This window comes from Protopterus annectens, chromosome 6.part1 (genome assembly GCF_019279795.1).
Source record: "Protopterus annectens isolate FY-2018-M chromosome 6.part1, PAN1.0, whole genome shotgun sequence".
NCBI classification, from domain to species: domain Eukaryota; kingdom Metazoa; phylum Chordata; order Ceratodontiformes; family Protopteridae; genus Protopterus; species Protopterus annectens.
The window spans coordinates 502,040,683-502,055,491 of NC_056738.1; positions in this window are offsets into that span (position 1 = coordinate 502,040,683).

Here is a 14,809-nt window from a genome sequence, read left to right on the forward strand (position 1 = left end):
TAAAGGGTAGTTTTGGTCAGGGTGTGTTAAAAGGATGCGGAAAAAAAGCAAAGTTGAAGTAAGACTGAATTTATTTTCTTAATCATGGTTTTCAGTCAGACCTTCATTGTATGAAAAGGTTATTTAAAAACTCTGAAATACCTATCAGAACATCTGGAAACCTTGTAGTTTCTGGGTGTGTAATGGCTCCCAGACTTCTGGCCTAATACAGTTATTCCCACTGCAGTTATTACAGTTTAGTCTTGCCCAGTTAGGATGTGCTGAAAAGCAGGCAGGAAAACACAAAGTTGAAGAGTAAGGCTAAATTTCTTTCTGTGATTGTGTTTTCTTTTTTAAGGTCATCGTTGAATGAAAATGTTGTTTAAAAAACTCTAAAATGCACCTCAGAGTATCTAGAACTCAAGGCTTAATGCACTTGTTTCCTCCACAGCTATCCAGGTGCAGCCCTGCTTCTACAGAACACGAATGAATGAACAACTGCAGGAAAAAAAGTGAAGGGCAAGAGAAACTATAAAAAATAGAAAGAAGAACAGAGTACAAAGTAAACTGGATCTTACCTCTCAGCTATCCAGATTTTCACAGAATGTCCAAATTTTTGCCTCTTATTTTGGTCTGCTCCTCATAATTTTTTTTGTTTTTCTGATGAATCACTGAGGATTAAATTCAGAAAACTATGGCAGACATTTAAATTTCAGACTGCATTCCTTTCAGAAAATTCATGCTAACGCAAAACCAGTTAGTTAATCAACTTTCTAAGTTTATAATTTATTTTATTTATTTATTTGTTTTACATTTGTTTACTGGTATAGTCCGACTGAATACATGTCTATTTTCAGCAGAGGCCCAGGGAGAAAAGCTCCAAAAAGACACTCAACAACTGCTACATTTTTACAATTTAAAACACAAAATAAAACACAAATAAAAGGATTTTTACGCAGATGTAAACAAACACAAAAACAAATGAAGTCTGATGAAGCACCTGAAGTGTGAAAGCGCTTACTATACAATAAAGATTATAGAAGAAAAGTGACCGTTTCAGTGTTTCTGGCCGTGTTTCTGCACAGTTTATTATTCTTCTTGTGGCAGCTGTACAGTTTTAAAACGTTTCAGTACGCTGATAGCTTGTGCAAGGTTGAAAAAATGATAAATCGATAAGAATGGCAAGCATACATTTGACAGTTTTTGTATCTTTGTTGAGTATTTTCTGCCAGTATCACTAGTAACACATTTAAACAGTGCAATCTTTCTTCTGTGGTGTACTCTGTGATAAAAGCACAGCAGGCAGCATATATTTTTAATTTATTTATGTAATTGAATTCTAAAATGAAATTTAAGCAAGCTTTTAAAAACGTCAGATAAAAATATTTAATTTGCAGCACCCAAATAAAATTGTCACTGTAGCTTTAAAAGTTGTACATCTGTTAATGCAATACTACCTCATTAAGTGAGTTTCATTTCTCAATCACATATAACTGAGCCCCCCCCCCCCCCCATACATAAAACCTCTGGGCCATTTAGACTTCAGCTAGCTCTTTAAATTAAGGCATACTATAATCTCATCTGCCTGTCCCTGTGAATGTACTTAAAGTTGCTAAAACTTAATGTAAATGCTACAATAAGCCTGTCCAGCTCTACTGTACCTGCAATACTGAGCCAGAGAAAAAGCTGTAAGCAGATGAAGCTACTGATTCACAGACAATAGCAGGTTGGCTCTTGAATTATCTATCTGACTTAGGGTGCTCTAAACTGTGTTAGCATTTTGGAGACAGCCAATCTGACCTCCACCTAGCTGGATCTTTTAATATTTTTTATATGCTTCATTCAGGTACGCAACTTATATATTTCTGTATAGAAATTAACCTTTCCTTACCCCATTAGCTAGGTCTGAAATTGCCTGCACACACCTGCTGTCTACCCTCCTGTACGCCTCATCTATAGGTTCATAGGTTCATAAGTAGGTACTAGGCTATCGACCCAAGGGCCTAAGTAAGTCTAGCCAACAAGGTTCCCTGGCTTACGCCACCCAAGAAAGTTAATTTCTTGTGCCCCTGTCAAGCAGAGCCACAGAAGTGATCCCCGGGGTGTATTTCCTATTTCCCATTCACTCATCAAGATTTTTCTTGAAGAGTGCTAATGAGAAGTTTTGCTTGCCATAGATGGGTAGCTTGTTCCAGAGTATAGGAAGTCTCTGGGACAGGAATCTATCCCTCCAGCATGTCCTGTTTATTGTGGTGACAAGTTTTAGGTCCCTAGAGCATGTAGCTCGGAGGGATTGGGATTTCTTTAGGTGTAACATGTCCAACAGCTCTGGGTTTAACATAGCTTTATATGTTAGACAGAAATCTCCTCGGAGTAGGCAATATGCTACAGAGTAAAGCTGGAGTTTTTTGAGCCGGTCAGTGTAGGGCATCTGTTTGAGGCCAGTAATCCTCTTTGTGAGGTACTTCTGTGGCCTTTGCAGATGTCTTGTAAGGTACATTCCAAAAGGGGCATTGTACTCCATAATGGGTCTAATGAGTGCCGAGCAGAGGGAAACAATGACCTCTTTTTTCCTGGATGAGAACCCTTTTGTGATGAGGTGTGCCACATAGAAGGATTTCCTGACTACGGTGGCAATGTGATTATCAAAGGAGAGACTACTGTCCACCTGGGTCCCAAGGTCTCTTATCACACATTTGGCATTAAGTAGACTGCCATTTATGTGGTAGTTCATGGATACAGAGTTTTTACCAAAGGGGATGACAATGCACTTTTTGGCATTGAGCTTGAGGCCATGCCTCTGACACCAGGCATCTGTCCCAGTGAGGCCCTTCTGTAGGATGTCCACATCATTTGGGGACTCGACTATGGCTCCTAGTTTGCAGTCATCTGTGAACTTCATTAGCCAGAGGCTTTCTGTGTTAGCCTGTACTTCAGAGAAGTAGATACCAAATAGCAGAGGTCCCAGGAATGAACCCTGTGGTACTCCACTTGTCACTGGTTTGAAGTCAGATTTGGAGTCTGCAACTTTTACAGTGTGGGATCTTTCAGTGAGTCATTTGGCAATCCATCTTGTGACATAGGGATTTATACCTAGTTTAGTGAGTTTAGCTGTAATTCCAGAATGGGAGATGGTGTTGAAAGCCTTGGCAAGGTCAAGATAGGCTGTGCGAACCACATTACCCTCGTCTACGGCTTTGGTGACTGCCTCAAAGAAGTTGATCAGGTTCAGAAGGCATGATCTGCCTTTCACAAACCTGAACTGGGTGGGGTCCAGAGTTTGGAGGTTACCAATGTCTTTGTTTATGAGTTCCATGATGAAATGTTCCATGGCCTTGCAGACCAGGCTCCTCAGGCTAATAGGGCGATAGTTCCCAGGATCAGCGGTGGCTCTCCCTTTGTGGAGTGGGATAACTGTTGCTGTGTGCCATTCAGTGGGCACGAAGCCTAACGTGAGACTATGATTGAACATGGTGCTTAGATGGGGAGCCAATTCATTCTGAAGTTCGTATAAAATGCAGCCTGGATGTTGTCCAGTCCCATGGATACTGTGTTTTTGGTTTTAGAGAGTGCAGCTTTTACCTGCATAGATGTGATTACAGGGACTCTTTCTTCCTGTATAGATATGAGCCCTTTAGGGGGTGAGGGGGGTTAAAGTTAGCACTAAACCTATCTGCCAGGATGCTGGCAATATCAGTTGATTCTGTAATTTTCGTGCTGTTGTGCTGTAACTCAGAGCAGATCTGGGTGTTGCCATTGAGATTCTTGACATAGCTATAGAATGCTTTGTGGTTGCCCTTAAAATCAGTGGTGATTTTGTTTTCGTAGCCAGCTTTGGAGGATCTTATAAGGGATCTCAGCTTCTTACTGAGGCTGACCAGGGAGCTCCTCCACTCATGGGATTTACTTTCTTTTGAAACAGTTTCTTCCTTCTGTTGTAGAGTTTGTTTATGGCACGGGACCACCAGATTGGCTTCCTTTTTTTGGAGGATAGCATCTTGGTTCTGTTTGGGATAGCATGATCCATGCACTCGTGTAAGTGCTTATAGAGTGCATTTGTGTAGGATTCAGCAGTCGTAACTGTATTGTCCATCTGCATGGGTGTCATGAAGTTTGCCACTTCAATCGTAAGAAGCATGAAGTTGGCTTTGGAGAAGTTTTTTACCATGGTTTCCTTAATGGCGGGTTGGGGCAGGGTGCGGATATCTAGTGTGATTAGCTTATGGTTGGATCTGACCAACGAGGAGTTGACTTCAGGTGTGGAACACCAGTCACTCATGTTGGTAATGACTAGGTCTAGGATATTGTTGCCCAAGGTGGGAGTGTGGATAAGTTGATCCAGGGCATTGGAATGTATGAATTCCAGAAAGTGATGAGTGAAGGAGTTGGTACATGAGTAGTTTTCGCAGTTAATGGTGGGGTAGTTGAAATTGTCCATTATTAGGGTGTTTGGTTGAACCCTAATATTTTTCAGTATATCAAGAAAAGAGGAGTGGGAATCCTGGGGCATGGTGGGGGATCTGTAGCAAGCTACAATTTGGATTGCAGTTTTGCCCAGAGTTAGTTGCACTTGGATAACCTCGGATGCATTATGCTGCCCAACTAGCCTGGAGGTGTGGATATCCTTAATGAATATGGCCACACCTCTGGGTTTGCTGTTCTGGTCCAGGTTAAATGGCCGAAAAGTGTGGTATGAGTTATAGCCTGGTAATGCAAGGGTGCTCTCTAGAGCCTTGAACCAGGTCTCAGTCACTGCACAGATATCGATGTTCACCATTTTAAGGAGTGCCTCGAGTAAGTGCATTTTGAGATTTAGACTTCTAGCATTGAGTAGCATTACCCTCAGTTTTTGCTTGTCTGTTCCTGTTATGGTGGTGAATTTGTCATTTGAACCTTGCCTAAAAAAGGCACTATAGGGGTGGCAAGAGCCTTAGCCAGTATCCAGAATCCCAGGGGTGACAGGTGCAGGCCATCTCTGACAAAACATTGCGGTCTGTTGACCATGTCATCCCAGGCAGACAGATACTGGATCCCCTTAGAATGACATCAGAAGCTTAGCCAATTGTTGAAGTCAATCATTTTGTCCTTGTACTGCAGTATCATTTGGGGGCAATGGCAGGATGCTACTCAGGGCTAGGGTCATACCTGTCTGGGCTACATGATCGGAGAGCTCTTCCATGTCTCTTTCATGTAGTCCAAGGAGGTATGTCTCAGGTCATTCACACCAACATGAACAATGGCAGAGTTATATTTGTACTTGTGGAGTGACCTGAGTGTGTGGGTTATGTGGCAGATCCTGGCACCCGACAGGCAGCTGACAGTAACCTTCTCCTTATTTAGCCTGGTGAGTGGGACATCAGTGTGCCTAACTATAGAGTTACCTATGACTAGTGTGTTGGGTACGTTGTTTTGCCTTATGGGCTGTGGTTGAGTGGCACACTGAGTCTGTGGGCTATGTGTCATTTGGGTTGTATTGGTGGGGTAGAGGTTTCTTGCGTTTCTGCTTTGGAGGTCTCTGTTGCTCGAGCAGATTATTATTGATAGCCTCAGCGAATGTTTTTGTGCTTCTATGTGTGGATTTTGGTGGTGTAGGTTTAGTGGCACTATGTGATGAGTGTGGTGTGGTGCAAGTGTTTACCTTCTCTTCTTGACTGTCAAGTTCAGTCTTGTTTGGAGAGAGCTTTACCTCCAGTTTGACTAGATAAGTGCATCTCTCAAAGTTTGTGGTGTTGGGTGGTAGGAGGAGAGGGTTGTACATGAGGCAATTGCTACATTTCCTCAAGATGCCCAGATTCATCAGATAGAAAGGAGAGAACACTGGGAGCTGACCCTTGGACATGCCTGAATAAAAAAATACTTTCCCTCTAGACAAGTGAGGAAAGTGAGTATAAGAGCTGTTTTTCTCTAAGCAAGTGAGGAAAGTAAGTACAAAAACTGTTTTCCTCTAGGTAAAGAGGAAGGTTGAGTGCTGCAGTAATCTGTAGCTTATTTAGTGCTAACAACAAGTTCTGAACAAGTGCTGAGCATGAATAAGCAAATTCAAGTGGAAAAACGAAGAATCTGTACCCGGATTTTGTGGTAGATAGGCTACCTAGTGCTTACCACTCCCACTGATAAGCTATAATGCTTCCCTCCAACACAGAAAGGCTTGGGGTGCTCAGAAGCTTGCAAGATGTCCTGGATACAGCAAATCTGTATCTGGACTAGACTAGTTACAGGAAAGGTGGGAAATGAGCGCACACATGGGCTTTTAAACCAGAAGTCTGAAAGAGATGGAAACACTGCCCAAATGGCCAATATACTACAATTTCTGGGCCAGAAACCACTCTTGTGGTAGATAGGCTACCTAGTGCTTACCACTCCCACTGATAAGCTAGAAGGCTTCCCTCCAACACAGAAAGGCATAAATCAGTACTTGGTAAACTCTCAAACTGTTATAACCATATCACCAGATTTGCCACAGGATCTAAATATCGGGCACATCATTGCCAAAACCTCATACTTTTAGGGTGGCTAGAACGTCTTAGTTTACTTCATTATAATCAACTTATAGTAATGCATGATGTCCTCAACCACCCTCAAAACACCCCTGGTCTAAAAAATCTCATCAACACCTATTGTAACCACAGGCCACTTCATTCTTCAAACAAACTGCTTGTTCAAACATGCAAACCTAATAACTCACCTGGTGACTCCCTATATTTTAACTTTGTGGGCAAAGTCTGGAACTCACTTCCAGCTGACCTTACACAAATAATCTCACACTCTCTATTCAAAAAAAGCCTCAAACAGCATCTCATGGCATACTGGCTATGTCCATGTACCAACCCAGACTAACTCTCGTAACTACTCAGTCAAGAACTTATCTCTTCTCTATCTATGAGAAATATATGTAACACATCACTTTTCTCCTTGCCATGCTTTCTATCTCTACCCTCCCACCCATCCTCCTCGCTAATATATTTCTTATCTTTTTTTTACCCTACTTATGCACTACCATACATCTATTACTAGGTCAAAGTTAATCAGGTGATATCCTACACTAATTCTCACTTTTCCATACCTTTCCCTTTACTGGACTAACTATGACTATTTCCTAGCACCCTATAACCTTGCTAGTCTTTTAATGCCCAGTAGAATTGTTATTATCTGTTACCTATGTATTATATATGAACTTATGGCTACCCTGTTTATTATCTCTATGATTGGAGCTTTTACTACAATATTTTGTATGTTATCTAGTTAGCACTCTATACCAAGATATACTGTACAATGTTATTCATATGTGAGATGGAGCTTTTCTCCCCAGGTCTCCACTGAAAATGGACATGTATCCAGTTAGAATTTCCCAGTCAACAAATGTAAAATAAAAATGAATAAATAAAATAAATAATAAAATGCACTGAATAGTTGTTAACAATAGCAGTTATATATCAAAATGTTTTTACATTGGTGCAGGCAGACATGAGGGGCCAAATAAAATGAAGGTAGTCAGAGAAGTTGACTTTGATGATATGATACATTTTGAACTATTTATTGTAAATTGAAGTGAAAAAAATTTGGATTGTTCCAGAAGTGGCAGAGGTTAAACTTAAAATGGAACTGGACGTGACCTGCTTTGTCAAAGATTTCTACATAAGAGGATGAGAAATTATTTTTACAAATAGCATTGAATAAGTAAGAATGTCTTTGAAGACCTATACAAGTGAGAAAGTGACCATAATAGGTAAAATAATTAATTGTGTCTGATCAGACAAACCTAGAAAATCATTGGTAGAAAGCAATGCAGGAGACTCAGAATTGTTTGGTATAAAGGGGAAGAAAAATAAAGTGGACTGGTAGTCTATCAAAAAATAAATGCCAGGGGACGTGGCCAAAATGCCTAAGTGTTAGCAGCACTTCTCTGATGCTCTGTCTCTAAAGATTGTTTCTGACAGGATTTTTAGGTTCCATCCTAAACAATTTCGAAAATTTTCTTCACAAGTTATACCTCTTGGTACTGTGGACTATCTACAAAGAAGAAATTAAACTTTCAGAGTTTGTATCAAGAAATTTCCTTTCAGAAGTACTGCAGTTCTGTACAATTGGACAAAATTATGAGTCACGCACGATCCTCTCCTCAGGACAGTTCTATGAAAAAGGAACTTCACACAATAATTTTGCATCCTGGACCTCTCAGTGAAGATGGATAATTTAGAAAAGATTATGGAAAACATGAAAAAGGAAAGTAAGAAACAAACAGAGGACCTGAAGGAAATGATAACCAAGCATTCAGAACAAATAGCAGCCACAGAGGAAACTGTAAATGACATTGATGGGAGACAAATGGAAAGTGACACCCAAACTGATTTCCTTCTAAAACAGAATAATCATTTACTTGAGCAAGTCAAAGACCTGGTGTCCAGATCAAGAAGGAACAATGTCAGAATATATGGGGAACCTGAGAAGATGGAAGAAAATAACATGGTCCAGTTTTTAAATGAATGGCTGCCCAAAATATTAAACCTTCCTGAGTCTCTCATTTGGGATCGAGAGAGCCCACAGGTCTTTATCCAGCACATCTGCTTCTAAAAACCCTAATGCAGTGAGATCTATCATAGTTAAATTCGTATCCACACAGAACAAGGACTTAGTATTAAGAACAGCTTGGTCGGGAAATCCAATACAATTTGAGGGGAAAAACATAAGTTTTGATAATGACTATATCTCCACTACAATAACAAAAAGGGAATGTGTCTCTCTCATCAAAATCTTGAAGAAAGATGACATAAAACTCAGATCTTGTTCCCTGCAAGAATTAAAATTACTCTCTCAGATGGACAAAAAATATTCAACAACCTCGAAGAAGTAACAGAGTTTGTCAGAAAAAAAAACTGTTGGATAAATTAGAAGATATGGACATTTTATTACCTAGTCTTTAAAGGCAAGCTATCAATGGTAATTAATTCACAAATGATAAAAATACCAAGAAAAAACTAAAAGTAAAGTAAATGTTTTTTTTTATTGTCACTTATAACTTTACTCATCTGACAGAATTTACCCAAATACTTTGAACCCAAGTGAATAAATACTAACTTAAAGGTAAAAAAGCTTCTTCTATTAAATATATTTTGTATTTATTTTTTTTTATATATATGTAAAACCTCATATAAAAAAGCAGTTCAGTCATGATCTAGTTGCTGATTGTTGGAGTTGAACTTTGTATAAATACTAACTGTAATTAGTGTATTGTCAACAGCGGTGTATTTTATATGTGCCCTTATGCACATTAATTTATATATAATACCACGTTATTAACTTCTTAGAGGCACTAGATCCTTTTAGTGAAACTGCTGATAGGTGAAAGTAATAATATGTGTTTTTCTTTCTTTCTTTCTTTTTTTTTTTACTTGATAGTGTTGTACACTGGGAAATACATGGGGTGGACAGTGTAAACACATTTGCCAAGTTTACTCTGACTTGTTATTTATTATAATAGGATGGTAATGGGAGTAATAATGTGTAGAAACTGATATTTTATACTTATGATTGAGTATATATGTTTTAAAAATACTGTCTTATTGGGTCTATATTAGAGCATCGAAGTTTCAAAACTTTGAATGTTCTAGTATCGACCCCAATTCAGCGAAAGCTGAAAACATTGAACATACAGAACAGCAATTTTTTCCTAGGGAAAAAATTTGCTGTTCCAAAACACATACACACAACACAAGCACACCAAACAAACAGCAATCCACACACATACACCTAAAATCTTACACCTAACCCTACATTAAACTATACACACACCACTAACTGTCCACTTACCTTAACCCAAACCCTAACCCTAAGGTCCGACACTATTGCACACTCACCTCACCCATGCCCTAATCCTAACTCACCCGCCCTAACCCTCACATCCACACAATTGCACACTTACCTGACCCACGCCCTAACCCTAACTCACCTAAACTGCCTTAACTCTGACGTCCACACAATCGCACACATACCTAACCTGCGCCCTAACACTAACTCACCTAACCCATCCTAACCCTCACGTCCACACAACTGCACACATACCTAACCCACATCCTAACCCTAACTAACCTAACCCGCACTCAATCGCACACTTAGCTGAACCTGACCTGTAACTTTCCACCACATCGCAAAAAATACTGAAGCAACAGAAACGGACAACTGAATTCTTTCCCTGGGAAAAAAATAGGTTTTCTGTTGCTTCAATATTTTCAGCTTTCGACGAATAGGGGTTGATATTAGAACATTCGAAGTTCTGAAACTTCGATATTCTAATACAGACCTGTCTTATTTACTGTATCCATTAATAGGGTAGACATTGTCAGTTCTGATATTTCACAAGTCCCTGATATAACAGATTCTTTTTTACCTTCATTGCAATGATTGTGCATGTTTAGTTTCCTTTTCCTTCCATAAACAGATTTAATCTTGCTAACTCTGTCCTCGAGATGTTTTTCTTGCTACACTGCAAAAAGCATAGCAGTCGCATTACTTCTGATGCTTAGAAATGTTGGGGTAAACTGATTCTGCTTGTTAAAACAAAAATGAAGTGTTATGTTTACTGTTGGCATACAAATCTGCAATGTTATAAGTTTTATGGAAAAAGAATGGACACAATAATATCTATAGTTCTAACAATATGTGCATTTATTATTTTTACTCAAACTACTTGATCATCTAAAAATCATATGCAAGCATGATAACATATTTTACTAATTCTACATGTATGCATCTTCTGGAAGATTCATGCAGTTACACACATGGTTTAGAATTATATACACCCCCTTTTCTTTTTTTTATATACAAATAGTAATAAACTATAATAGAAGACAAACATAGTGTTCAATGCATGAGTAAAAAACAAGATTGGACAACATTCATAACTTTAGAAAAAGTTTATTTTTGTTTCTCATAACTGTCATACAATGTTCTCTGTAAAACGTTCATTTAACAAATCCTTGTTAGCATATAATTCTTATTATTTTCTTCTGAAATGTGTTAAATATTGGCAAGATTAAATTTAAGAGATTGTATTCCTTTTTTTTTTTTTTTTTTTTTTTTTTACATTTTATTCTAAAGTCTTATTACCAATTGTAAAATATAAAGGACTTGATATCAAGATGGCAGTAAGTTACTTTAACTTCTTATAAGACTAGTGTAAATCTTTTTGTTTAATTCATTATTTTATTAACAAATGTTTTGTTATTTAGCAATCGCAAGGTACTTATTACTTGCAATAGAATGGTTTGTGATATAATTGTCTTATGCTCATAGCTGTTGATTAAGGTAGTCAATTCACAGTCTATTGACACCTTAAAAGAACTGTTTAGAATTCTTACATAAATCAGGAGAGTTGTCACATCCTAAAATGCATTGTACATTTCAGAAATTACAGGCTGAATCATCAGACTAACAATGGCTATTGATTGTAGGATGGTAGAAGGTGGCTTCAATGACTTGTTCATTGAACCAGGAATTTTAAATTCCATGTTTGGTATTGTATATAGTTTTGATTATTTGTTAGATATATGTAAAGTTAAAATTTTGTCCATAATAGAATACACAATGCAAAAATGTGTTTTCAAATATATATTTGTGTTTCACTTAATGTCAATGGTCCTAATAACAATATAAAAAGGGTTATGCCCTTGTACTAACCCTAACTAACTTTTTTACTTTATACCTATGTATACTTTTCACCTAATACTATACTGTACTAACTACTGACTTCTCCTTAATGATCCATATAAACCATGATATTGCAGTTTAATTCTATGTATATATGTATATAGTAAACAACTTTTTTGTATATTACCATTACTATTTGTATTATGCTCACCATTAGTATTGTACATTTTTTTAATAACAGCTGCGTCAAGCTTGTACTGTTGCAACATTATTGGACTGTTTTAATAACAGCTGCATCTAGCTTGTACTGTTGCAACATTAATTAGTATATTGTGTATATGTGTTGGAGCTTTTCTCCCCGGGCCTCTACTGAAAATGGACATGTATCCAGTTAGACTAGCCCGGTCAACAAATGTAAAATAAAATAAATAAATGTAAATACCTTATAAAAAATAAAGTGAATATTGCATGTATACAGGAAACCCATCTAATAGAAAAGGATTTGAATAGGTTGTTTTTTAATGGTTACTCAACACTTGTCACATCTCGCTATCAGACCAAGAGGAGGGGCACTATGATTTTGTGGGAAAAATCCTTACCAGTACCTACAATTATTGATTCATATTCAGACAAAAATGGTATGTTAAGTATGATAACTTTGGAAATAAATAAGAAATACATCGCCTTAGTTAATGCATACTGGATTTCTGGTACCGGAGCAGGAACAACAAACAAGTACTTAGAACTAATCTCATTAAAAGCTAAAGGAGATATTATATGTGCAGGGGATTTCAAATGCATTCTTTCCAAGATTGACACTACTAAGAATGGTAACTTTAAAATGTCAGCTGCAGCAAAAAATTAAATAACTTTATTACCACTTCAAATTTGAGGGATATTTATACCACATGAGAATCAGAATCCCTACAATATACACATTACTCTTATAGGTATGTATCCCAAACAACTATTGATAAGATATTTGTTCCTTATAATTTATTATCTAAGATACAGGAAGTCAAGATCAGTACATGCCCATTGTCCGACCACAACGCTATTTTTTTCAAAATCCACATAACACCCAGAGACCTGATATACTGGTAAAGATTACCTGTATACATTACCAAATTAAATGATTTCAGAGAATGGTTGTTAAAAGAAATAAAAATATTTCTAGATTTTAATGATAACAATGAAACCTCTAGAATTATACTTTGAGATACACTTAAATCATACTTATATGGCAAAATCAAAAGTTGGTACTTAAACAAAAAGAAAGAATGGGATAAGGAGCTAATGCATATATGGTCAAAAACTGACACATTAAAAAAGAAATTGGACAAAAAAGATGCTGCAAAACTTTCTGAAATAGAGCAACTGAATAGGACATACACAGACATTTTAAATCACAAAGCAGCAATAAACATAGAAAAAATAAAGCTACAAACCTATATTATTAATCCAAAGAATATGCATAGACTTGCACATAAATCTAAAAGTCTGACAAAAGCTAATCATATTAAGGAAATTATAGACAATTCCATGAAGAAACCTAAACATGTAACAGATTTAAAAGAAATACTAGAGGCCTTTAGAACACATTATGAAGCACTAAATAACACCAACCTACATAATACTGATAGTATGAGAGACAAGTTTTTTAAAAGACAATATTGATAAATATTAACAAAAGAACAAAACTCTAGGCTCCTTAAGTCTATATCATTAAAGGAGCTTAAGGGATAAATACAAAACATTAATAATAATAAGGCCCCTGGCCTTGATGGACTAATAGGGGAAATATATAAGATACTTCCAGATAAGTCCTTAGAAATTATAATAGATGCTTTTGAACAAATTCAGAAAAAATGATGGCATTTTCCCTTCCTGGAAATATGCTATGATTTCACCCATTTTGAAACATGACAAGGACCCTAATTTTATAACATCTTTTCACCCTACTTCCCTTCTGAATGTGGACTACAAGATTTTTACATCTATTCTAGTAGATAGATTAAATCAAATTTTACCAAAAAAAAAATAAAAGATGATCAAACAGGGTTTATCTCACACAGAAAGGTCCAAGACAATTTAATCAGACTATTAACATTAATAGACTATGCAAACAAAAAAAAAGAGAGAATTATCAATTATTAGCCTAGACTTGGACAAAGCGTTTGATTCTTTAAGTTGGCCCTATTTATTTAAAGTTCTAGAAATGTATAACATTTGTCAGATTTTTTAAAATTGCTGAAGAAATTATACACTACTTCTATATCATACATTAAAATTGGAGCTTTCTTGTCAGGACCACTTAAAATAATGAAAGGCACCAAGCAAGGGTGCCATCTATCACCCTTATTATTTACTCTGTCAGTGGAGCCATTAGCTGATTACATAAGAACTAATGATAAAATAAGCAGCTTCTATGTCAATGCAAAGTTTAATTCCAAAATCCAGCCTTCCTCTGATGATATCTTATTAACAATTGGGTACATAGATACCTCAATTGAACATCTTATAGAATCTCTTCAAAACTTTGAAATTATATCTGGCCTAAGTTTTAATCAAAATAAAACTGAAACTATTTTGTTAAACACAAAAATAAACCCCATTCTGGACAGACATAGAGACTTTAATTGGGCTAACAATATGATTAAATATCTAGGTATAACCATTAAAGCAAACTGGACACTAGGCAAACAAATTTCATAATGTTAATAGACACAGTTAAAGATTACTTAAACAAATGTAATAAAATGTTATTCACCATGGAGGAAAGCCTATCATTACTTAAAATTATCATACTACCCAAAATTCTGTATGTTTTTCAAGCCATTCTAGCACCTTGTTCCAAAAAACTAATGAAACAACTTAACTCTATATTAATAACGTTTTTATGGTTTCCAAAAAATACAAGGATTAGTCATTCATGGCATTACAGAAGTTGGGAAAAGGGTGGAACCACATCTAGAACTATATACTGAATCAATTATTTTTAACATTATAAATAATTGGCTAAGCAGCATATATATTTCCAACTGGAAAATCTACATAAAGCAATATTACTAGACAATTGTGAGGAAACAATAACCAATGATATGTTTTCTGAAGTAGAAAAAGTTTTCCTTGTCATAAAAAACATTTGTTTTAATACAAATAATAAAAAAATTCTCTCCATTTGTTA